The sequence below is a fragment of the Peromyscus leucopus genome, chromosome 1 (assembly GCF_004664715.2).
Source record: "Peromyscus leucopus breed LL Stock chromosome 1, UCI_PerLeu_2.1, whole genome shotgun sequence".
Classification (NCBI taxonomy): domain Eukaryota; kingdom Metazoa; phylum Chordata; class Mammalia; order Rodentia; family Cricetidae; genus Peromyscus; species Peromyscus leucopus.
Window position 1 is genome coordinate 1,987,596 of NC_051063.1, and position 26,738 is coordinate 2,014,333.

Consider the following 26,738-nt stretch of genomic DNA (forward strand, 5'->3'; position numbering starts at 1 on the left):
CCACACAGTATGAGATAGGACAATCTCAAACTGTTTTCTGAGCGAGTGGAAACACAGCTTCCTACACAGTATTTTTAAGGGCCCAGCCATGTTTTCACAGCAGTCAGAGAGCAGATCCTTCATGAAGTTCTGTTTTTAAGGCAGTCAAGGGTCATTAAAACTACTTCAAAGTTCTTATCAACCAGTATCATGTTTAGAACAACTGAGAAGAAAGAATGTCATTTAATAAAGTGGAAAAGCAGCTCATCTTTTGGAACCCCCGAGGCTCTAATCAGGCAGTTCAGAATTAAGAGGGCTCCTAGACGGAGGATGGCAGCCCTGCTGTGGCAAAACATCATTTCATACTAAAGTGATGTTAAGAGAAAGAAAAGGTGATTAGCACTTATCTGCCAGGAGGAGATAGACTGAGTCATCGAGGGCCATTGTGTGACTTAATTATTTCATCAGTTTGGAAGAGACTCGATGATTAAGTCTTATTTTCAAATTTCCTCTAAAACAAGCTCACTGGAAAAGGATTAGGGGCGCCTAGTCACCCCCAAGTTCCTCTGCCAAAATTGGAGGATTACAAAACAAATGCAAACAATCCCCCCAAAGCCAGAGTCTGAACTTTCTCTCCCCCTCTTCCTCCCCTACCACCTGGGGGAAAAGAAAGAGAGCTATTATTAAAATAGATTCTTCAGCATAAAGGGGAAAATTTTTCTAAGTGGTATCTTAGTTCCTTTTTTAAAGTAAGAAGTGAAAGGGAATAATACGAAGCCAAGACAATTACTAAACTTCAATCTCACGAATTATTTCACTGAAAAAGACGAGATCAGACTGCAGAGTGGGAGAGGAGGCTGAGAAGTAAAAGGACTAAAAGCTGGAACCTAAAGAAATGCATGCTTCCCCTCCACTTCCTTCTGTATGCATAGGAGGGCAGAATCTTTTTAGAGGTCTCTTGGATTTTATACTTACATAACTGGCAAAGTGGCAGGATGGGTAGGGGGCCTTGAGGGTGACTCCCAATACAAGATCAGGATTCAAAGTGAAAATCTAAATAACCAAAAAGCAAAACTTCACCACTGGACTCCAAAAATCTAAAAAACAGTATCTAAAATAAATAGGATTTCTCGGGAAGAAAAAAAGTCATCTATCATTAAGGACACACCTTAAAAAGTTCTCGGTACATTAACTAAGTAAGCACAGACTAGTGGTCTGACGGTTCTATTTTTCAGACAGCAATTAGGTTAGTTCTCTGCACTTGTCACTACAGAAAACAGCTTGGGGGGGGGGGGACTAGACCTGTTGTTCATCCTTCTCGAAGCAAAAATTAGGCGTCTGAAATCTGATTTGGTACCGATCAAGGCAGTCGATCCACTTGGGGGAAAGTAGTCAAGAAGATGGCTCTGGACGTCCTTCACTTACAAAGCGAGGTGAAAGGCCCCCTGAGGCCCCTACCTAGTCTCCAGGCCTGGCAAGCAGCTGTGGCTACCCTGCCTCTTCTTTTGTTGGCCTTAATCTCATGTCAAGTTATTCAACCAACTCAAAAGCGATGAAGACATAATTGAATCAACCTGAACTAAATCAGACCTAGGCCTCTTAAAACATACAGCTTAATGGCTCCAACCCATCCTCAAACCAGGAAACCGGCCACGGGATCCTGTGGTACACATGGTACTCCACAACCAGGGACCCCAGGCTGGCTCCCCTTAATCTAACGCGTGCTCAGGAATGCCTGTTTCTCAGAAAGAGAAACTAAGGCTCAAGGACACAAACCTTCTGTCTGGGGAGAACCCCCCCCCCACTAAACAATAAAAAGTTAAGAAGTTTCTACTGCCCGAATGCGGACCAGCACCCACTGGGGGTCCCAGATGGGGGCCCCCAAGGCTTCGGCTCACTTCAGGAAGCAAACCTTTTGGGAAAAATCCCCGCCTGCTGTCCCCACCCCCACTCTCCCCGCCCAAGAATGCGTTTCCCGTGCTCCGAGGGTCCGCGGCGGGGGCGCCCTTCCCCGTGCGCCCGCTCGCGTCGGGGCTAAACTGAGGCGCTCGGGGCCGCGCCCTCCAGTGTGCGGTTCCGCCTCCCGCCGCCCCGCACGAACTTCCCACGGGAGTTTGCGGGGCGTTCTAAGTTTGGGCGTGAAACCGAACACCTTCCCTCACTTGCGGGACGCGGGTCCCGGAGGGGGCGCGGCCCCCCCGACGGCCACGCCGCGCCGGGCGGGCCATTGTCTCTCGGCCGTCCCTCCCAGCCCCACGCGCGGCCCCGGCCGTGGGGATGCGGCCCCGGCGCCCCTTTACCTGCGGCCGTCCGGCTGCACCGCCCCGGCCGCGGGCTGAACGAGCGGCAAGGGCGGCGCGGCCTTTGTGCGTCCGCCGCGGGGCCCCGACGGCGCGGGGCCCCGGACGGGGCCGCGCCATGCCCGCCTCCCACGGCCGCGGGCGCCGGGACCCCCACCCACACAGCGGCTCCGGGGGGCCGGGCTCACCTCCGGCGCGGGACGAGGGAGCGGCGCGGGCGCCCCCTACTCGTCCGCGCGGGGACAGTGCAGGCGCGGGGTCCCTGCGCGGGCGGCCGGCGTCCGGCGGGGGACTGTTGGGGCAGAAAGTGCTCGCAGCAGCTGTTGCGCCCTCCCCCCCGGCCGCGCCGCCCGACGCCCCGCCCCCAGCCGCGCCTGTCACGCCCCCTCAGCGCCCGCGCGTGTGCGCAAGCGCGCCCCTGCCCCGCCCACCGATGCCGGCCACGCCCCCCACGGGCCCCCGAGGCGCGAGCCCCGCAGAGCGGCGCGCGCACCCCGCAGCCGCCCCACGGGCTCCGGCGCACGCGCGCCCCGCTCCACCTCCCGCCATCCGGCCTAACGTGGCGCGCTCGCGCCCGGGCGGTTCCAGTGACAGGTATTCTGGAGGGGGGGGCTGCGAGCACAGCGGCGCAGGCGCACAGCCAATCCTCCCTCGCTGCCTCCCCCCCCTCCCTCGCAAGGTGCGCCCGGGAGGGGAGGGGAGGAGCCGGTTGCCCAACTCCCGGGTCGCCCAGAATCAGGAACAAAAAAAAAAAAAAACTTGCCACTGGTTTTGGGGAGCTTACAGGATAGCGGTGCTCAGGAAAAGGAAAACACTTTCCAGAGATTCAATGTGAGATAAGAGGATTAAATTTCTCCAAATTAGTATCTTCATAAAGCTAATTGTCTTTTTCCTTAAGACCCTGGGCTTGCGTTTCTATTATAATTTGACGTCTGAATTTGGATTTGGTACCACAAATCTACTGAGTTTGCACAGAAATTCACTTGGGTGGAACTAGGCTTAAAAGTGGGGTCAAAACAAAAAAGAACACAGCACCCCCCCACCCCCCACCCCCGCTTTACGCCCAACTCACTTAAAACGTCTCCCTACCGTTTTGTTCCCGACTTATAGAAAAGATGAAAGAAAACAGGAAAAGGTTATGACTCCAAAGGCCTGGGACAGATGCCCCCTGTTTTAAGGAAGCCCCAGGGAGGAACTATGGCGGCCATAAATCACATCCAATAATTTTTCTGCTCCAAAATGCAAATGAATTCAAATATAGAATAGATCTATTGCTTCACACAGAAAGGCCAACTTGTTTGTTTCTTTTTCAAGCTGGCCCTCCGTGTGTCAAAAAGTGGGAAAACATCAATAAAGCATTGATACCCATTTTCTAAATCAAAAGAACGGAGGGGGGGGCGGGGAAAAAAGACCGGAACTGGTAAGCAAGGCAGTCCTTAATAAATAGGAAGAATTCAAGAAGCCAGCTTATCAAGGGACAAGAATCTGCCTTGTAGAATGTTTTTGCTGTCGTTTTACATAACTACCAACCCACATATGGTCTCGTTAGTCTTTTTTTCAAAGGAAGTGAATCAATTACTTACTCACAATTAATTAGCAGCGCTGGAAGTAGATCCTTAAGCCAGCCCTGATTCTCATTCAAGTCCATAAGATATCGATCATTTTTAGTACTACGGTTCCTTCTCTCACCACAAATTATTATCTTTCTTTAAAGTATTGGTTAAAGCCATATAAATATTCACACTCTACACGTAACAGCTCAAACATTCATAAGCAGTAGACTTCATTTAACTTTGTCCCAAAAAACGATGGGGGGGGGCAAGCTTTGACACAAACAAAGAAAACTCTGAGCAAGTAAAGTGGATGGAGATTGAGGCTAAACCGAAGTGTAGCCTCAGTCTACATGTTAATGGATAACCTTTGCACTCTGAAGCCTTGAATACTGTAAACACAATAGTGCTTAGAGTTAAAAATCTTAGTGTGGAGATGGAGCATAAAGAGAAGTCCAAACTTCTCCGCAGCAATAGGGAAACAGTCAAATATTTTGACAAATAATCGTTTGGCTAAGAACAATGAGACTCGGTCTCTCAGACCTTGTAGCTACTGAGTTATTTTCAGAGCAAAGCAAGAAAAAGGGGGGGGGGGGGGTTTCCTCCATGCCCTCACAAAGCCACCTCTCTAAGCCATTTTGGCATCAGATGGTCTGTTACTGTTTCTCCTCCCCCTCCTCCCACCACCACAAATAAAAGGGACAATAAAAAAAAACTTACTATGTTGTAGCCTTTAAAATTGAAAGAGAATTGCCTTCCCTGCTCTATCTGCTAGAGATTTGTATGTGATCCTGATGTCTGAGCAAAGAATTACAAAGAACCTTCCCTCCTGGAGATGTGCCAACAAAACTGGGAAATCGTTGCAAAATTCTGCCAGTGACGGCTGGGCTTGCAAACACACACACACACACACACACACACACACACTGTTTTCTAAGGGACGTGGAGGGATCGAATTCCTGCCTTGGAGTGCGGAGGCTCGTGCCTCGCGTTGATTTGGGAAGCGTGGGTCGTTAGACACAATTAAAAGTCAGAAAGTCACAGGAGAATCCGAGGGACGTTTGGTTTCGTAATAAGCAGCTAAGAACTCCCCACTCCTGGGCGAAGTGGAAACTGAAAAATCGAACGTTGGTCTCCACGGCCTTGGCCCCGCCCACGCGGAACCCAGCTTCGCCATCACTCACTCACTTCCCAGGCTGCGCTACCTCCAAAGGAATCAGGTGCTGGAGGACACAGCCACCGAGTGGGAGCCGGCTTTTCCGTGCCTGCTGCTGGGATCTACACGTGTACCCAAACTCAGGCTCCATCCTACCTTCTCCTGAACCCGACAAACCTCGGCCATGTCTCGTCCTTTTCACAGTTCCAAAACAGCCACCACCCCCCAGCCCCAAGACACACTTCCAATGTGCGCTTATAAAAAAATCACACCATTATCTCTGATTTCATCTTAGTGCTAGCAGGCCTCTTCCTTGAACTAACATCTGATTTTCTATCCAGATCCTGCCTGTATACGAAAATCTTACAAAAACAAGGGCAAGCGTGGTTTGCTGTATATACTATCTACAGGAATTATCTTTTTGAGACTAAGTCCTAATTAGAAGTGCAGATGGAATATAATCTTTCCTAAGTATTTATTTCACTGTGGAACAGATTACAGAGAAACAACTTGGAAACGAAATCCCTGGAGCTGCAGCAGAAACACACGCTCCAAAGAACTCAGTGTGCAGGGCAGGAAAACCAGAAAAACTGCAGGCAGCAGGAAACAGAAAAAGTTAGCCGGACCTGCATTTACAAACTACAAAGGACTCTGAGAGGGAGGCAGGGCAGCCCTCTTCCCAAGACTGAAAGCACTAAGTTAAGGAGAGATAACAAAGCCAAGGGAGGGCACTCCATTTTTCCCTTCCTGGATTTCCACCCAATGGAAGTCATCATTTTGAAAACGCTCAGTAAGTTAAGGAAAAGTAGACGGCAGAAGTTACCTTTCAGGAGGGAAGGCGGAGCTGAAGCCTGCCAGTCCACCTGGCCCGGAACAATACAGGAGGAGAGGTGATTGCTGGTTTTTACAGCAAACCAAAAAGGGAGGGGCTAAGTAAAGCTCAATTTAAATAGAGGCTGAGATATAATCCGACTTGATTGACTTAAATCAACCTTGATTGGGTTAAGAACACCATTTGATTCTAAGAACATCTGTCCCTTTGGCAACTTTGTTAACCCCTTTACAGGCACAACTGTTTGTTCTTCTAATACTGCTGTGTCCCAAGGTTGCCTTCTCTCAAAATATTCCTAAAAAATCGCCTTACAGACTTATACATATAATGTTCCAAAGAAGCCCCTTTCAAAACTTTTTCCACTCAACACATTTTCCCAATCGGACAAGGGAAGAGAGAGAGAGAGAGAGAGAGAGGAGAGAGAGAGAGAGAGAGAGAGAAGTAAAAATTATTGAAATCCAATCATGGCCACCAGTCTCAATCGAGAGAACCATTTTCTATTCACACACTCAAACCAAAACTTTTTAGAAGCAGGCAGATCAAGGCATTCCAAGCTAGACTGAATACATGAGATCCTGTCTCAGGGAAAAAAAAAAAAAAAAAAAAAGCAGAACTGGGAATATAGTTCAGGTAGTGGAGTGCTTGCCCACAGGCAGGAAGCCTGGATCTGTCTCTAGCACTGCATAAACGGCATGGTAGCCATGGCTGAAACCCCAGCACTGGGCACAGGGAAGCAGAAGGATCAGAAGGTCAAAGTCATTCTCAGCCCGTGAGTTTGAGCCCAGCTTGGGCTGTATCTTAAGTCCTTGTCTCAAAATAATAATAATAACAGCAGGGCATGATGATGCATGCCCTTTAATCCCAGAACTCTGGAAGTAGAGGCAGAGGTGACAGATCACTGAGGGCAGCCTGGTCTACAGAGTGAGTTCCAGGACAGCCAGGGCTATGTAGAGAAACCCTGTCTCAAAGAACATTATTAGCCGGGTGGTGGTGGCGCACGCCTTTAATCCCAGTACTTGGGAAGCAGAGCCAGGCAGATCTCTGTGAGTTCGAAGTCAGCCTGGTCTACAGAGCAAGATCCAGGACAGGCTCCAAAGCTACACAGAGAAACCCTGTCTCCAAAAAAAGAAAAAAAGAAAAATCAAAGAACATTATTATTTTAAATTTTAATATTATTATTAAAATTTTAGAGGTACAGGAATATTATAGTTACTGCTCAGTCTGCTGCCACCTTATATTATAATCAGTAAACTTTTCTTCCCCATGAATAGCTCCATTAAATTATATATACATACATTTTCCAGCAAATCCTATATTTTCTACTTTTATTTTTTTGGGGGGGGGTTGGTTTTTTTTTTTTTGTTTTTTGGTTTTTGGTTTTTGGTTTTTTTTTGACAGAATTTCTCTGTGTAGCTTTGGAGCCTGTCCTGGAACTCACTCTGTATCCCAGACCGGCCTCGAACTCACAGAGATCTGCCTGGCTCTTCCTCCCAAGTGCTGTGATTAAAGGCATGCGCCGCCACCACTGCCCAGCTTCTCCCCTATTTTCAGCTTTGGAGCTGGGAATACTGCTGAGTGGTAGTGCACTCACCAGACATGCAGGGGGCCCCAGGTTCAATTCCCAAGCACCTCAACAATATTTCGAATCTCACTTCTGTTAATTTACCTGTGTCTTTAACCCCAGCCTGGTGTGGAGCACCCAGTTCCCTCCTCCGGTCACACACACGGTGACCTCATACATGCTTCTCAGATCGATCTAGCTTGGCCTTCATGCCTTCTCCATCCATAACAAAGGACATCCTTCACAGTGGAGAGCAGAGCCTGTCACCACCCTGCTTGTGCTTTCCTATCGCCCAGGGCAAGAACAGCTTCCTGGCCAGCCTGGCTAGCCTCTGGGTCAGACCTAACTCTTGCAGTCTCAAGTCTGGACAGGGTCCTCACTTCAAACCCTACACATATCAACCAGCAGTCTTCTTAGAGCAGAGCTTTCCACCTGCCCAGCCTCTGCTCTGCCGCCATCACTTCCCACTCCACAAAACAAAACAAAACAAAAAAAAAACACCTACTTCTCCTTCTCTTCCAAGGGATCTGACATGGTGGCCTGGACAGGAGCATTTTCTCCCTTCACTGGGGCTCAAATACCCAGGCACCACCATTTAAGAGTTACATAATCCTAGACCATCATTTAATCTCTGTTAAGGTTCAATTTCCTTACCTAGAAAAGGGTGTGGTAAACCTGGCCTAGGAGCTCAGTACCTCCAGCTGCTCAGAAGCCTGAGGCAGGAGGCTCACAAGTTCAAGACCAGCCTGGGCAACCTGAAACCCTGCCTCAAAATAATAAAAACTAAATAAAGGATGTAAAGGCACATGCCATTAAGGAGACAGACAGGAGAATCTCTGTAATTCTGTGGCTACCCTGGTTTATAGTGAGACTCAATTAGTTAACTAAAGTTGTGATAGTACAATGCTGTAACCACAGCATTCCAGAGGTAGAGGAAGGAGGATCTGGAGTTTAAGGTTGACCTAGGTTACATATTAAGTTCTAGGCTAGCCTGGACTCCATAAGATTGCGGTCTCAAAAATATTAACAAAATAAACTAATCATGATGCTGGATGCCCAAAATCCTAAACACTCAGGAGGCTGAGGCAAGACCCTGTCTCAAAACAAAACAAGGCTGGAATGTAGCTCAAAGGCAGAGTACATCCCTAGCATGCATGAGGCCCTAGATTGCATCCCCAGGACTGAAAATAAATAAATAAATAAATAAATAAATAAATAAATAAATAAATAAATAAATAAATAAAGAATAAAAAAAAAAAATAAATAAATAAATAAATAAATAAATAAATAAATAAGTATGCAAAGGCAGATGAGCATGACAAGAAATATAATGGTAATGCAATTATTCAGATTGCCTGCAGAAATAATACACATCTCTCTAGGACTCTGGAGGCTTAATGAGACCTGTTGAGCAAACCCTAACCACCCAGGCCTCTGGGTACCCTGAAAGGAGGCAGAGTGGTAGGAAAACAATGAGTCCTCGTCCTTTCTGGGCTCATCTCCTGAGACAGAGAAGGGAACTGGAGAGAAGTGGAGATTCCCTTCCGGGAAGGAAAGCAAGCTATGATCATTACAGCCAGGTGTGGTCGTATTGCTCCGTGAGCTCAGAATTGGGGAGAGTTAAGCCAGGAGATTATGGAATTCCCTACTACCCCATGCTACCCAGCAAGAGACACTGCCTCATCTCTCTCTCTCTCTCACACACACACACACACACCACACACACACACTTAAAAATAAAAATAAAAATAAATGAATAAATAAATAAATAAATAAATAAATAAATAAATAAATAAATAAATAAGGACTTGGGCTATAACCAAATCAGGAAAATGCTTGCCTAGCATACACAAAGCCCTGGGTCTGGTCCCTGGCATGGACTGCACAGGATGTGGTTGCTCATGCCTGTAATCCTGGCATTTCAGAGGTGGAGTTAGAAAGACCACTGGTTTAAAGTCAAACTCTACTACTCTCAAAAAAATGAAAAAAGAACAAAAGATATGGCTGGGTGATGGTGGCCCACACCTTTAGTCCCAGCACTTGGGAGGCAGAAGTGGATCTCTGAGTTCAAGGCCAGCCTGGTCTACAGAGTGATGCTCAGGACACCCAGAGCTGCACAGGGAAACCCTGTCTTGAAAAACCAAAAAAATAAAAATTAGTATATATATTAATGCGTTAACAAGGCCATGGAAAAGCCTTGGTTTGAGTCCATTACAGTAGGCTATCAAAGGTCAATTCTCTTTTCTCATTCAGCACATCAACAGCACTCCACAGAGCTGTTAGTGTGTGTACCCCTCTTAGTCTGTGGCCCCCACACCCTCCTGATTCCCCTCAACCTCTATCCTGGTCTATACATGTCCCTGGTACCCCTTTTCCTGTTCAGGTAATCTCCCCCATTCCAACAGCTCAAAAAACTATCTCCAATAGTTCCATCTCCAATTGGTTCAATATTCAAGTCTGGTGCCATTACAGACCTGCCTCAAGTCCCCAGTGTCTCAGAAAAACAGTAAAATCTACAACAAAGGCTGTGTGACCAGGTGGACTGTTAAGAGCTCAGTCCTTAGCCCACTACAGAGATGGCTCAGTGGCTAAGAACCCTGCTGAGACTGTAACCCACAGATCCAGGGAGGCTACCTAGCAGGGGGGACCCTAGGATGACTGTAGCTTATAATAGGTTTTGGTTTTGCCCAATCACTGGGCATGCTTTAGTGAAACATTTCACTATTAGGATAAGAATTTGTACCGTATCAAGTTAATGAAAGGATATGCTGGCTGTACTTTCAGGAGGGGAAGCTAAAATCTGTTTAGATTACAGACTAGCCTATAGAAAAATGTCTGCCATAAATCAAACAGTGAAGAGGAAGATGAATAGAAATCTCACTTACACAACTTATGTGAAACATAGCTCTCTTAACAGATGAAGATAGGTTTCTTCTATCCCAGAATCTAATCAATATTTATATGTATAATTCAGCTATTATTTGGCTTAAAGGGGCTTATTGGGAAATGTTACATTTTTACTATATTTCTAGAGAAAATATTTTCCAGATTCAAATAACTCTGGATTTTGGAATTATAACCTGTTTTTATGTTCAAAAAAACAAAACAAAACATTTAAGTGGAAAATGCTGAAGGACCACAGAACTCAGTGTTGTATTTACATATCTATATCTGTATAAAATAATGAATATAAATGTTTGTTTAAAAAAGGTAAAATATGCCAGGCAGTGGTGGCGCACGCCTCACTCGGGAGGCAGAGCCAGGCGGATCTCTGTGAGTTCGAGGCCAGCCTGGTCTCCAAAGCTCCAGGAACAGCGCAAAACTGCACAGAGAAACCCTGTTTCGAAAAAACAAAAAATAAAAATAAAAAATAAAAAAAATAAAAAAGGTAAAATAAACAAATAAATAACATGGGGGGGGGCGGGGTAGAACCCTGCTGAGGCAGGTGGATCTCTGCGTTCCAGGCCAGCCTGGTCTACAGAGTGAGTTCCAGGACAGCCAGGGCTACACAGAGAAAACCTGACTCAAAAAAACAAACAACAACAACAAAAGCCTGGGAGATGGCTCAGCAGATAAAACACTTGTTGCCAAACCAGACTGGACCACCTGAGTCAGATTCCCCAGGACCCACATGGTGGAAGAAGAGATCTGACTCCCAAAGGTTGTCCTCTGACCTCCATGTGTGTACCATGCCACTTATGCATGCTAGTATATAAAACACACACACACACACACACACACACACACACACACACACACACAGAAATGTAATTTAATTTTTTTCAAAAAAATTTTTAAAAAAATCCCAGGCAGACATGTGTGTTAGTCCAGCAACTTGGAGAATAGAGCAGGAAGAAATCAAAACAACCTTGACTCCTGGAGACCCTATCTCAATAAACTAATCAACTGTCCAGAGCTGGTGTTTCAATGCAGGCCTTGAATCTCAGTAATCTCAGTGCTCAGGAAGCTGAGGCAGGACTGTAAATTTGAAACCAGCCTGAGATACAGAGGGGGTTGATGGTTGGCCTGAGCTATGAAGAAAGACACAAACAAAAGCTGGGCCTGGTAGCCCATGGTAGCCCATGCCTATCATACCAGCACCGACTGCTGGAAATAGGAGTCCAGAGTTTCAGGCCAACCTCAGCCACAGCAACTTCAAGAGCAACCTGGCCCACATGAGACCCTGCCTCCAAAATAAAAATTCCCAATACAGGGACCAACTTCCCCCTATACCTCCTTCACCTTGTCCCTCAAAGCTACTTGCTTGCCTCCTAGGCCACTTCTCTCTCAGGGTCCTTTCCTTCTTATTCCCATCATCCTTGATTCGTTCAATCTGTGTCACCTGATTCTCACCCTCTGGACCCCATCTTCTTTCCAGTCACACAATGACCATGGGACTTCTGTCCCTATAGGAAAATCTATTTTCCAGAACATGACTCAGTTCACTCTCTGGACACCAGGATGCAAAACTATCGTGGCCCCAGCCAACCTTGCAGCCTGATTCACTTAGCAAATATTTACAATCCATTCCTTTCTCCCGAGCAACTAAGCTAGGTGGTAATTACAGGAGCCCTGCCTTCCTGAGGCTTCTATTTTACAGAAGTAGATGGTCACCACATTTAAACATAAATAAGCAGAACGGTATATAAACATGGTATCTACCCGGGACAGGCCACAGCTCATGTATACCAGAGGCAAATACAAAGGGGTCCAGAGCTTCATTGTAACAGGACAAATCTTGAAATGCTGAATACAAACTTCAGAATATAAACAGCAGTTTATATTAGCAAAGAATCAGAGTATTCAGGCAGCTGCATCACCAAGGCAAGAACTGACACAATAATCTACAAAAGTCTGCCAAGTTCCTTTACAAAAACAGCTTTGTGTATGGATGGGTGTCAACAAACAGGTACCCCTTCCGAAACAGACCACCACAAAGATCATGAGACAACAAAAGTTACTAAATCTTGAATGAAAAATCAAAACAGTTGATGGTAAATGTTTTCATTTCTTTTTCTTTCTTTTTCTTTTTTTCCAAGACAGGGTTTCTCTGTGTAGCTCTGGCTGTCCTGGAACTTACTCTGTAGACCAGGCTGGCCTCGAACTCAGAGATCCATCTGTCTCTGCCTCCCGAGTGCTGGGATTAAAGGCATGCAGCCTATAAAACATACAATTGCATGTCATAAGCCAAACACAAAAAGATCAACACTCTGTCCTCAAATTGTATCATCTGAAAAATTGAATTCAGAGCAGAATACAAATAAATAACTAAATCAGGTGTGGTAGGACACACCCATCTACCTCCACAGCATTGGAGATTAGAGGATCAAAAGTTCAAGGTCATCCTAGGGTAGAGCACAACCTTGAGGCCAGCCTGGACTATTTGAGAAACTGTCTCAAAAAGGAAAAGTACCAGCCTGGTCTATAGAGAGTTCCAGGACAGCCAGGGCTACACAGAGAGACCCTATCTCAAAACACACACACAAAAAAAAGATATCAGAATGGGGGTGAGGGGTGTCAAAGGATAGAAAAGTGAGTTAGACTGGAGAACATTCCTGGGAATCTACCAAATAGCATGAATGGAGATGATTATGAATTAATGTGTAAAGTAATATCATGGTTGGGTTTGATAGTACTCCCCTTTAATCCCAGCACTCATAGTGGAAGGAAGCAGATCTTTGTGAGTCTCTGTGAGTCTAAGACCAGCCTGGTCTATTCAGCAAGTTCTGGGACAGCCAAAGCTACATACATAATAGAGATCCTGTCTTTCAACACTAATATATATATATATATATATATGTGTGTGTGTGTGTGTGTGTGTATATATATATATATATATATATATATATATATATATATGGTGTGTGTCTGTGTGTGATGTATTAAGAGATTTTAAATATTCTAAAAGCAAGCCAAGCATGGTAGTACTGGCATGTGATCTCAATATGAAGCTGAGGCAGGAGGATTACCAGGTGTTCCAGCCAAACCTAAACTATCTAGTGAATTCCAGGCCAGGCTGGGTTACATAGCAAAACCTTGTCTAAATATATATATAATTTTAAGAAAAAATTTTTGGGCCGGGCAGTGGTGGCACACGCCTTTAATCCCACCACTTGGGAGGCAGAGGCAGGCAGATCTCTGAACTCAGAACTCACACGACAGAGCTAGTTCCAGGACAACTATGACTACACAGAGAAACCATGTCTCAAAAAAAAAAAAAGAAAAAGAAAAGAAAATCAAATTTTAAAAAAAGAAAAATTTTCAACACACCAAAATAAATATATAAGATAATGTATACATTCATCAGCTTCAGTTTCTCATTCTACTGCATATACCTTTAAATAACATGACATTGGACCCCATAGATAAACATAATTATCATAGGTCAATCAAAAAGTAGTAAGTTTGCAAAAATCCCCAGTTTGAAAACAGCCTGGGCTACAGTGACACCCTGTCTCTAAATGTGTATGTGTATACATGTATATATGTTCATAAATATGCTCACACACACCACATATCTAGGAAAGACCTAGAATACCTTTTTTTTTTTTTTTTTGGCTTTGCATTCAGGGCCTTGTACATACTAGACAAGTACTGACACTGAGGTACACCCCAGCCCTAGAAATATAATTTTATAAACACTTGATGAGCACTGCATTCACTCCTTCCCTGGCTTCCAAGTTCCCCTAACACACCAAGTACCCCATATATGCACAAAGCAATGTGCAGGGCTTGGGCAGCTCAGTGGTTAGGGGCTTGTATAAGATCCTGAGTTTAATTCCAGCCCCTAAGAAAAGTGAAGGGTTTCTGGGCTGCTTAGCATAACACTGGCCCTGGCCCCTTCAGTGCCCCCATTCTTCCCTCAATACAAGTTAGGATCTAACACTTCATATCAAATGTCCATTGGGCAAGTGGATCTCTGTGAGTTCAAGGCCAGCCTAGTCTACACAGTGAGTTCCAGGACAGAGCTAAACAAAGAAACCCTGTCTTCAAGAAAGGAAGAAAGAAGAAAAAAAATAAAAAATAAAAAACCCAAGCCGGGTAGCAGTGGCACATCCCTTTAATCCCAGCACTTGGGAGGCAGAGCCAGGTGGATCTCTGTGAGTTCGAGGCCAACCTGGTCTACAGAGCAAGATCTAGGACAGGCACCAAAACTACACAGAGAAACCCTGTCTCGAATAAAAAGGAGGGAGGGAGGGAGGAAGGGAGAGAGAGAGAGGGGGGGGGGGGAGAGAGAGAGAGAGAGAAAGAAAGAAAGAAAGAAAGAAAGAAAGAAAGAAAGAAAGAAAGAAAGAAAGAAAGAAAGAAAGAAAAAAGAAAGAAAAAAACAAAGTCCAATATGTGTGGGGATAGGCACTTTGTTATTTCTGGTTTCTTGCTGGTCTCCAGCACCTAGAATAGTGTGTGGCACACAGTAGGTGTTTAGAGTACTTGTGTAGCATATACAAAGGTCCTGGGTCCAACCTCCTGTGACATTTTTTTAAGGGACTCACTATATCACCCTGGCTGTCCTGGAACTCAGAGAGATCCACCTGCCTCTGCCTCTCTAGCATTAGGATTAAAGGTGTGTGCCGCCACACCTGGCCTTTAACATTCATATTAAGTAGGAAGAACCTGCATGAGTGACATATTTATGTAATTACATAGAAGATCCAAAAGTCCACAACATGGAGTAAACAGATCTCCCCTTCAAGACCCACCTTCTAATCGGAGGATTAGGTTAGTCCACACAGCCAGGGTAATAGCACTCTAGAGAAGGGCAGGAAAGCCCTGAAGCAGCGGGAAGGCTGAAGGCAGAGTCTGGAGAGGACCTCCAGGGACAGGTGGAATGCCTATAGTTTTCTTTCTTTCTACAGAGGTTTGAAGATGATAGTGGGAGCCCCAGAAGTTAGATCACTCCAGGCTTCAGGAACAAAAGCTCCAGGGACAAGTCCAGCCTGGCATGGAAACCCATTGAAAAACTGACCTATGTGTATCAGCTGCCTGGAGCCTCCTGGCCATGGTACGGACACAGTAACAAACTGGCTCAGTTATTAAGTGACCCATTTCCTCAGACAGTAACACAGACCACTCACTAATAACCACTCAGATAAGTAAGTGTGTCCAGTTTTCAGGTCACTTTTACAGCAACTACAATAACTAGTAATAAACAAACAAAAAAAGGGGGGGGCTGGGTGTGGTGGCACAGGCCTTTAATCCCAGCACTCAGGAGGCAATGGTAGGTGATCTCTGTGAGTTGGAGACCAGCCTGGTCTACAGAGTGAGTTCCAGGACAGCCAGGGCTGTGGCACAGAGACATCCTGTCCTGGGAAAAGAAAAAGAGAAAACAGGAAAGCATGTACTGGGGCCACACTCTGAGCCAGTGCTAACTCGGTGACTTGGGTACACTTAAAATCCTAGAAGAGACTGAGGCAGGAGGATAGAAAATCTCACACTTGCCTGGGCTACAGGCTCAGTTCTCTGAGTAACTGATGTCTGTAAATCCTTCTCCAGCCAGGCCTGGTGGCACACACCTGTAATCCCAGCACAGGGAGGTGGGAGCAGGATTAAGGGTTCATATACAGCAGGTGGATCTCTGTGAGTTCCAAGCCAGCCTGGTCTACAGAGAGTGTTCCAGGACAGTTGAGGCTACACAGAGAAAACCTGACTCAGAAAAAAAGAGTTCATGGTCACCTTTGACTGCATAACAAGTGAACTCCATGAAACTCTGTCTTAAAAAAAATAATAAATAACCTTATATAGAAAAGAAAAGAGGCGATCCAAGATGACCAAACTTTCCAATTTACTAACTTCTCTTATTTAAGCCTCTCTGGCTGAAATGAAGGCGTATGGCATTTCAGACCCCATTAAAGCATCAATCACAGTCAGCAAACACTTCCTAAATAGTTCTTCCCGGTCCAATCAAACAGTTTGAGGCAAAGTCAGAATGGGCTCACCGCTATGAGAACACCTCCTTTGCATGCCCTTGACTGACTCAAACTTCTGAGGTCCAAAACTAAGACTTCACTGCCCAGCTGGGCCACCTTCACCATCTGGATAGCTCGCTGCCTCTGTTTCGCCCATTTTACAGATGAAGGAAAGGGTGCTTGGAGACACTCATACTCTGTATCGGGGTTTTGGCACAAACCATTACCGTAAAGACCAAAGGCCTGGTGGTTCAGACCTGTAATCCCTCCACTCAGAGGCAGAGACAGGGTGATTTCAAATTCAAGGCCTGCCTGGGAATGAGTTCAACGCCAACCCTCTTATAGTATAGCCCGTCTTAAAGTAGAAAATGAACACAGACCCGGGGAGACATTGGGTTCACTGCCCCCAATACTCAAACTGACACAGAATACCACTGACTCCACCAGAACATCAAACCGGGGCAGACGCCCACCGACTCCTTCTTGTTCACTGTTGTGTGAGGTGGGGAGGTGTGCGGGGGGGGGGGGGGGGGGGGGGTCAGCGTCAGATGTGAGCCTAGATTTGCTTACTCTAGTCAGTCCTCAGCTACACGCCCGGTAAGAAGAACGCAGGTGCCACTGTCCACAGCACATACCTCAGTGTGGGCAATCTTCGATGCCTCAGTGTGGGCAATCTTCGATCCGCCGGTCGCTCCGGGTCACCAAGGACCTCCTCCGCAATTGGGGCCCGGGAGAAGCGAGCCCAGCTTATATACGAACAGGAGGGCGGGCCCGCAAACCTGCTGCCCAATGGGCCTGCAGGAACACGGCTTGAGCCAACCCCCAGAGCGAGATTAGGGTGGGGTCCGCACGCTCCTCCCTAGGATCAGGCAACCGGAAATGAGCACGACAGTTCTCATGGACTTCCGGAACGCAATCCTGCCTTTGCTGCTCAGCCTGGCCGTTTGCTCTAGTTGGAAGAACAGGGGTAACGGGTGGGCACTGAGGGTGGAGACCTTTGGTGGTTGTGAGGTTAAGGCAATGTCTTAGGTAGCCCAGGCTGGCCTCCTAGTCACTATGTAACTGAGACTGCCCTGTGTGGATACCTCAGCTTCTGTAGGCCTGCGGGGTGGGGGTGGGGGACCCAGGACGGCAAGAGCTCTTACCACTGAGCAACATTCCCAGCAAGCCCTGAAATCTCGTAAGATGGGGCCTGCAATGACGACCAGCAAAATAACGTCAGCCATGAATCTCTGCCTCTTTCCCAGTACCCAGAGAACTTTCTGGTTCAGTCGCTCTGACTAAATAAATAAATAAATACATAAATAATTGTTGATATAGTTTTACTTTTTTTTGGAGCTGAGGACCGAACCCAAGGCCTTGTGCTTGCAAGGCAAGCGCTCTACCACTGAGCTAAATCCCCAACCCCATTATTTATTTATTTATTTTTAATATTTATTTATTTTATTATGTATGCCAGCAGCTCAGAAGAGGGCCCCAGATCTCATTACAGATGGTTATGAGCCACCATGTGGTTTCTGGGTCTTGAACTCAGGACCTCTGGAAGAACAGCCAGTGCTCCTAACCTCTGAGCCATCTCTCCAGCCAAGGGATGAGATTTTGTTGTTGGTGTGGTGGTGGTGTGGTGGTGGTGGTGGTGTGGTTTTTTTTTTTTTTTTTCCCCCAGACAGGGTTTCTCTGTGTAGCTTTGCGCCTTTCCTGGAGCTCACTCTGTAGCCCAGGCTGGCCTGGAACTCACAGAGATCGGCCTGGCTCTGCCTCCCGAGTGCTGGGATTAAAGGCGTGCGCCACCAACCGCCCGGCGATACATTTTACAAAGACCAAGCCAGGGCGTCTTCTGGAAAAATATTTTAAGAGATTGGGTTTTGTTGTACTTCCTGGAAGGGTCAAAACACCTGATCATTGGACCAACTTTCCTGAACTGTTAGACAAGGCTGGCCTTGAACTCAAATCACCTGCCTCTGCCTCTGCTGGGATTAAAAGTGTGCTCCACCACTGCCCGGTTTAAGAAAAGGGAATTTAAAAATTCAGATACTGGGTTTTTGAGAAGTAGGAATGACACATATGTAGGAAAATGTCAAAGATTTTAAAAATATTTTTTAACAAAGAACTACTGCCTTGGTATGTTATCATTGCTCTTCCCACCCCCTCACATAAACACCACACTAATGAGGAGTTTTCTTTCTCTTCCTCAAAGGGGTGGGGGGAGGGGTGCAGTCATAAACCTCCAAACCAGTAAAGCTGACTTTCCTGCAAGAACTTGTAAGCCAGCCATATATCCCTCGAAGGAAACAAGAATGCTAGGAACAGAATAAACAGTGTGATTGGAAGTCCACAAATAAAAACAGTGTGTCCCCAAGAAAACAAACTAGAATTTGTCTAAATGGCTCTGGCTTAATCCTCTCCTAGCCAGCACAGTGGGGCTGGAGAGGAAGCCTCCTTTCAGAAGGGTGTAAAAGTGTTCGGCAGTGTTGATGTATCGTGAGCTCAGCCATATGGGAACAAATACGATATTCACTGTGTGTGTGTGTGTGTGTGTGTGTAATAATAAAGTAAATGGAGAGGGCGCTGGACCGTGTGTTGCAGGCCTGGTCACACGGCAGAGTGGCCTGTGGACCACAGGGTCATCTCTCCTACCCTCCCAGACCCAGGTGGAAAGCATTTCATTACCACATTGTCAACAAGTCTTCCGGTTTTCGCCTTTTAATCCAAGTTACTTTGTGGTTGTTTGGCAGTGCTAGAAGCCCATGTTTTTATAGCCAAAGAAAATGTGTATTTACTTTCAGAAGAGCACGGTCACGTGACTAACACGAGCCAGCCTCCTGCAGCCAGTGATTTATAGGAACTCCGAAAGGCTCCGCCTGTAAGCATCTTCCTAGGGCCTCCCTCAGCCTTGGTAGATGGAAGGGTAAATTGGTACAGTCCTTTGTACACATAACGGGGAGACAGGCAAGGGCCTTACAGACCTATTCGTACATCTGGATTCAGCAGTAACAATGCTGGGATGGAGGCTAACAACACAGGCCCCAAGGGAGAAGAGTTCTTAGGAGACAAGATATTCCCAGCAACAATGGCTGGGGGGAAAAATGCACTCTTCCCCAAGTCAAAGGAGTTAACCTACACTACTACATAGCCATTTTCCAGTCAAAACTCGGACTCAAAGGCTCAGCCAGTAGGAAACTTGCAGCTCTTGCAGAGGTCCCGAGTTCAGATGCCAAAACCCACCAATGACCACTCATACCCCGCCCGTCATTCTAGCAACATGGGATCCCATGATCTTCTGGCCTCATCTGGTACCTGCATACCTGTGCACATACACACAGAGACACACACATACCCATAAATAAAAATGAAGTAAATCTTTAAAGATGAAATCAGAACTTTACATAATCCCAATATTTAGGAGACAAGAGGCAAAGCTATCCCAAGTTTCAGTTCATCCTTGGCTACACAGAAAGTACCAGGACAGTTTGAGCTACAGGAAACCTTTTCTCAAATTAATTAATAAGTTAATTAACTGAAACTTTATCTTAATTTTTAATAGTCCACTGGGAAATAGTTTTGATAGCAAAACTATTTGGAAAATCAAAAATGCAATCACACTATTTAAGTTTTACAAATCAAAGCCTGGCAGCAGTGGCACACACCTTTAATCCCAGCACTCGGGAGGCAAAGACAGGTGCATCTCTGTGAGTTCGAGGCCAGACCAGTCTACAGAGTGAGTTCCAGGACAGTCAAGGCTACACAGAGAAACCCTGTCTCAAAAAAATAAAAATAAATAAATAATACAAATTAAGCGAGGCATGGTAGCACACACTTTTAATCCCAGAACTTGGGAGGCAGAGGCAGGATCTCTGAGTCTCAAAAAAGCATAGCAAAACAAAAAAACCTACAAATCGTTTTCTTAGAAAGCAAACCAATCAACCAACCAAACAAAAAAGAATGCTGGCACACATGAAAATGTTTAAATCCACCATGCAAGTCTGAAACCCCCTTTGGGAGCCTGAAGCAGGAAGATCAGCCCTGGCTTCATAACATGACTCTATTTCAGAGAGAAAACCAAAATAAAGAAACAAGAAATTTAAATCAGCTACCAGTAGTAGTGCATACCTTTAATCCCAGCCCTAAGGAGGCAGAGGCAGGTGGATCTGTGAGTTCGAGGTCAGCCTGGTCTACAGAGCTAGTTCCAGGACAGTCAGGACTACATAAAGAAATCCTGTCTGGAAACACCTCCCCCCCACCGCTAAAAAAAAAAAAAAAAAAAAAAGATAAATCAGACTGGGGAGATGGCTCAGCTGGTAAAGACATTGGGTGCCAAGCTGCATATCCTGCGTTCAATTCCCAGGACCTACAAGGTAAAAAGAAAAAACTCACTCCCAGCCATGCGATGGTGGCACACGCCTTTAATCCCAGCACTCAGGAGCCAGAGGCAGGCGGATCTCTGTGAGTTCGAGGCTAGCCTGGTCTACAAAGCAAGTTCCAGGAAAGGCACAAAGCTACACAGAGAAACCCTGTCTCCAAAAAAAAAAAAAAAAAAAAAAAAAAAAAACTCACTCCCAAAAGTTGTCCTCTGACCTCCATATGTGTCCCATGGTATGTACATACCAATGAAGAAGTCAATGTGATGAACAAAAAAATAATTGAAGACATTTTCTTATTATGGAAATTTTTAGTACAAATTAAATATGTGATACCAACAAACTCTATGTAAAATATATAGCACATGGGAAATTCTCTAATAATTCATGCTTAACTATATACATGTGTGTGTATTTAGAGATATATACAGAAATCTGTAGAAAACTGACATGATAAATAAGAATTTATAATACTTTCCCAAATTATAAAAGAAGAGAATTGAAACAGTTGCTAACACATTGAAATTACAGAAGCAGGTATTGGGTTTGGGAAAGACCATTCTACTATTTTTGCTATCTTATTTACACACGCTTCAAATTTGCTCAGAATACTTATAAAAAACTTCTAGTCGTTTTTTTTAAATAATGGGATATGAATGACCTTTTCTCTACTTCCTGTCTTTCTCTAATTATTTTCCACAAACCTGCTGGTAACAACCTTTGAAACGAAAGAAGTCTTTGCCCAAAAAGAAATTTAAAACTCAAATCTAACAACCTAGTAAGATGTTTTCCTTGTTATGAAACTTGAGTGACTGAAAACCGGTGCTTATTACCGGTGCATGCAATGTTCTTTTGGGACAGCATGTGCCATCAGAATCTATGCTGTAAAGACGATCAGACGATAAAAGGGCAAGCTGCTGGCGAACCTTTCCAAAGACCAGGAACCATTTAAAACACACACACACACACACACACACACACATGCTGCACCGCCTTCCTGCTTCTTAAATGTTAAATGGCAAGACACTGTGGTTTTATTTCTAAGCCTCCATGCAGCAAGCAGAGAGCTGGGCAGAGTTCTACATACCTCGGAGCTGACTCAGAAAGGAAGGGTTCCACATTCCTTAATTAGCAGTATCAGAAGCACTCCACTTCCGTCAGCGCGGTTCCCATTTCGCCCGACACACAGCATGCTCAACACCCTACAGGTCCACAGACAGGACGGTGATGGCGCTGCTTAATTTACTGTGTTCTGCTCTATTCTGTTCCACACCATTCTCTCGTTCCTAGTGCTTACCGGATGAAGATATCTGAGCTTCAAGACTTCAGACATTACCCCATGTATCTAGAGATCACAGTAAGAAACAGATAAACATTCGACCAATTTGAAAATATAGCTGTCTTGGCAGGGTGTGGTGCTGCACGCCTTTAATTCCAGTACTCCAGAGGCAGAGGCAAGGGGATTTCTGTGAGTTTGAAGCCAGTGTAGTCTAGTGAGTTCCAGGCCAGCCAGGGCTACATAGTGAGACACAGTCAATAGTAATAGTAATAATAATAATAATAATAATAATAATAATAGCAATAATATAATATTAATATTTAAAACAAACAACAACAAAAGAGCTTCCTCAGCTATTCATAGGCAAATTATTCTAAAGTGTGGTGTCCAGAAGTTTCTGTTTTAGTACCAGTTACTGGAATCAAGTTTATGATCTGTCTTCTGAAGAGAAAGCCTTGAGGAAGATTTCCAAGAGCGATTACATGGCCATCCAAAGTGGCATATTTGATCAGATTGGGAAGGTAGGTGGTAAAACCATTGCAGCCTAAAAAAATATCACATTCTCACAGAACATTTTTTTCCTTGTAAATATTGGATTTGAATATAGCCACGGTTACTTCAGAGAGTTCAGAGGGCTTGTTAAGCAAACAAACAACAACAAAAACAGTGTATCACTGTGTAGCCCCAGCTGGTGGAACTCATGGCAATTCTCCTGCTTCGCCCTAAAATGGAATTACAGTCAGCCTCAAAAATACTAGTATTTCAAGGAAAGGATCACAACTCCTGGCCAGAGTTTTGTTTGAGTTTTTCTTTGTTTATTTGTTTTTGTTTTTCAAGACAGAGTTTCTTTAATCTCAGAGTGCTGGGCACAAAGGAGTGTGTCACCATACCCAGGCAGGCTACAGCTTTTTAAGTAATAGAGAATGGTCCTAAGGAGACAATCAACAGACTTGACAAAAATTTTTATTGATAAACTATTTTGAAAAATATCATTTTGTACATTGGTGGAGCCCAATTCCCCAACATATTGCATTCCATGATCCGTGCCTGCTTGTTTGTCTGTTTATTTAGAGATAGGGTTTCCCTCAGGCTGGTCTGGACCTTGTGACCCCTCTGCCTCACAATGTGCACTTCATAATTGCCTGTTTCCTCACTTCAATCTGTTCTTCCTCAAACTGTGTGTTTTCCTCTTGATAGATTTCTATTTGTTTTAACTGTGAATAAGACAGAATGACTTGTTACTGTAATCTCCACACTTAAACGACAGAGGCAGGAGGAAGCCAGCCAGGACTACACAGGAAGACTACATCTCAAAACGTAAGCACACACACACACACACACACACACACACACACACACACACACACACATACAAACGTTTAAGCCAGGCATTGAAGTACATGCCTATTGGTGAGGAGGAACACAGGACTGAATAAAGTCAGCCATCTGGGAAATATTGGATGATCTTGCCTCAGAACAAAAACCTTTAGGTTGGATGTGGTGAAACAGGCCTTTAATCTCAGCAGTGGCAGGTGGATCTTCCACACAGCAGGTTTCAGGCTAAAGCTAGGTAGTGAGGCCAAATCTCAAAAAAATAAAATATTTTATATGTACATATATGTGTGTGTGTGTTTTATATGTGTACACTTCACATACATATTTGAAACACATTTAATTTATTTTATTTTATCTGTTTTTCTTTTAATATATTTTGAGACAGAGTTTCACACTGTAACCCAGGATGACCTGGAACTCAACAATTGTCCTGCCTCTACCTCCCTGGTGCTGGGATTATAGGTGTGAGCTCCCATGCCCCTCTGAAATACGTGTACTCAATGTAAGAACTATGTGAGCTTTAACAGACATAACTGTGTAGAGCCAATGACCTCGGTGAGTCGAATAGGCCTTGAATTAGGATGTAAGTTAGTAGCTGAATGTCAGTTTAGAACGTCCAAGGTCCTGGTTCAACCTCCAGCACCAAAATAAATAAGTAGGTATATAGATGAATAAATGGATGGATGGATGGATGGATGGATGGATGGATGGATGGATGGATGGATGGATTCTGGAATTTTGTTTGTTTGTTTGTTGTTTTTTGAGACAGGGTTTCTCTGTGTTGCTTTGTGCCTTTCCTGGAACTTGCTTTGGAGACCAGGCTGGCCTCGAACTCGCAGAGATCTGCCTGCCTTTGCTTCCTGAGTGCTGGGATTAAAGGCGTGCACCACCACCGCCCGGCAGATCCTGGAATTTTGATATTATGGGATCATGTAAAACCCATAGTTTGTCACATGCCCTAACTTAGTTTCCCTTATAAGATACTATCACAGGCCAAACATGGCGGTTTATGCCTATATTCCAGCACTCCGACAGGCTCAAGAAGCATCCCACCACTAAGCTGTCTCCTTTGTAGAAGCATTAAGTCACAGACTTGGGTTTTTGCATCACTTACTAATTTTTGTAAGCAGACTCCTTGCATAGACCTTACATATTTAATATAGTACAGGTCCTGGGAGGCTGGCAAAGGGCAGAGTACCTGTAGGACACAGGAAGGGCCTTGAGTTCAAATACCAAAAACAAAATAAAAACACTGGAAAATACAGCACATTGTTGGACAGAATCCTTAACCAAAGAAGTGAAATCTTTCAAGGTCAAAGAAATCCAGCTTGAAGTGGAAATGATCTAATCAATATTTGGGGAATAATACTTGCGTCTAACAGAAGTTTTGCTCATCCAAAACAACAACAGCAAGAAGACCGGGTTGGTGGTGGCACACCCTGTAATCCCAGCACTTGGGAGGTAGAGGCAGGCAGATCTCTGAGTTCGAGGCTGGCCTGGTCTGCCCAGCGAGTAGCCGGAGCTACAGAGAAACACCAACATGATGGGGGCTGGATTAACTCTCAGAACTAGGCTCCTTCCACCCTGTGGATTAGAAAGCATTTCATTTTTTTTTAAATGAAGTAGTTAGGGATTTTATTAAAATTATTTTAATGTAAACCTAAGGATGAGGGTTAGGAGAAAAAGGGTGGCTCAGAAGTGTGGGTACAGACTCCTTAAGAGAGAAGAGCCAGAAAGCAATTTTTACCCTATTGTTTGTTTTCTTAACTACTAAAAAACTTCCACAGCTCTCTTCACTTCCAAGCTTGGTAGAATATGTCAACCATCAGGGAGGCACTAAAATTTAGACCTGTCCTATAATAAACAGTCAAAGCTTTTTTGTTTTGTTTTGTTTTGTTTTTTGTTGTTTTTGGTTTTTCGAGACAGGGTTTCTCTGTGTAGCTTTGCACCTTCTCCTGGAACTCGCTTTGTAGACCAGGCTGGCCTCGAACTCACAGAGATCCACCTTCCTCTGCCTCCTGAGTGCTGGGATTAAAGGTGTGCTGCCCACCACCGCCCGGCTGGTTTGGTTTTTCAAGACAAGGTTTCTCTGTGTAACCTGTCCTAGAACTGGCTTTGTAGACCAGGCTGGCCTTGAGCTCAGAGATCTGCCTGCCTCTTCCTCTGCCTCCAGAGTGCTGGGATTAAAGGTGTGAGCCAGCATAGCGGTTATGAATCAAAGCGTTGAGACTTTCATATCCCTGGGTTCCATCTGAAGCGATGCAAAACAACGATAATAATAAATAATAATATACAGTCTGGGGCTGGGGAATTATTGCTTACCATGTACAAAGCCCTGGGTTCTACCCTTAGCACCAACCACATAAATGGGGCCTGTTAATAACCCAAGCCTTGAATCCCAATGCTAGGGATTTGAAAGCCAGAGATTTAGAAGTTCAAGGTCACTCTCTGTTTTATAGAGTATTTGAAGCCAGCCTGGGCTACTTGAGATCTTGTCGCCCAAATTAAGTAATTAATTCTAAGCTGTACTGTCTCGGACACAAGGACACCTACCACTGCTGGTAGCTTCCGTTCCGTTCATCTAGAATCCGGTGGGAAGGGTGCTCATTTGCAGTCCTTCACTGAGGCTCTCAGCAGCTCCGCCACGCTTTGGGCTCAAGCCCTGCTCTTGCCAGGCAGCAGAAACTGCAGATGTTGTCGGGACTGTTAGATAGCAACCTCCGGCCTCCTGGCTGTACTGATATTTCTTCACCAATCTTCATTGGTTGGGGTTATTTCCTTAGTCACAGACTGGCAGTTATTTGCGAGGCTGTCAATAGGAACTATGAAGATAAACAAATTATTTGAACAAGAACACGAAGTCTATATGTGCTCTATCTTTGGGGGGGAACCTATGATTTTTTTTCTGTTCCTTAAATTTTAGGTGGTTTTCAGAATAGTGATCTGTTCTTTGCATCTTTCCCAGGACATCTGAAGGTTTAAGCCTTCTGCAAACATTTACATTTCTGACCAGCCAGCAGCACTTAATATCTTCAACACTTCCTAAGATTAGAAAAAGGAGGAGAAAGCTTAGGGAGATTTGGCAAACAAACCTGTCATAATCTGGCAAGGAAGTGCTGAGCAACAGTATCTGGGTCTGACTTTATTGGAACATTTGAGAGCAATTAAAATGTCTTTTCTCCCCACTTATTTTAGAATGTTTTAAAGCACACACAGGCATAGAATTGAAAACTGCTTTGACAGTGGAAATGAATTATCAAGCTGATCAGAGATGTTCCTACCACTCGGTAGACTGTCTATATACAATCCATTCTCATACTTCCTGACCTCCCTACACGCATAAACAAAATAAACAAAACACAGGTATGGTGGTGAACGTCTGTAATCCTACCACTCTGAAGGTGAGACAGGAGAGTGAGAAGTTCAAAGCCAGCCTCTGCATGAGGCCCCAGGTTCAATTCCCAACACAGCAAAAGTTAAAA

At 44.9% G+C, this 26,738-nt stretch overlaps 1 protein-coding gene across 9 annotated transcripts in view; it reads right to left on the reverse strand.

Annotated features, from left to right (window-relative positions):
• Znf217 (zinc finger protein 217) overlaps positions 1-26,041 on the reverse strand; it is a 46,405-nt gene extending 20,364 nt beyond the window's left edge. For 2 of the 9 annotated variants that reach the window (XM_037204531.1, XM_037204522.1), the window contains exon 1: positions 2,468-2,591. The gene's annotated coding sequence lies outside the window, so the exon portion shown is untranslated. Of the gene's footprint in view, positions 1-954; positions 1,824-2,279; positions 2,367-2,467; positions 2,592-5,808; positions 5,879-16,919; positions 16,942-21,729; positions 21,813-25,809 lie in introns of those variants that run through there. The other 7 variants (XM_037204519.1, XM_037204504.1, XM_037204520.1 and 4 more) reach the window with 7 other exon arrangements.
• Between the last annotated feature and the right edge of the window lie 697 nt (positions 26,042-26,738).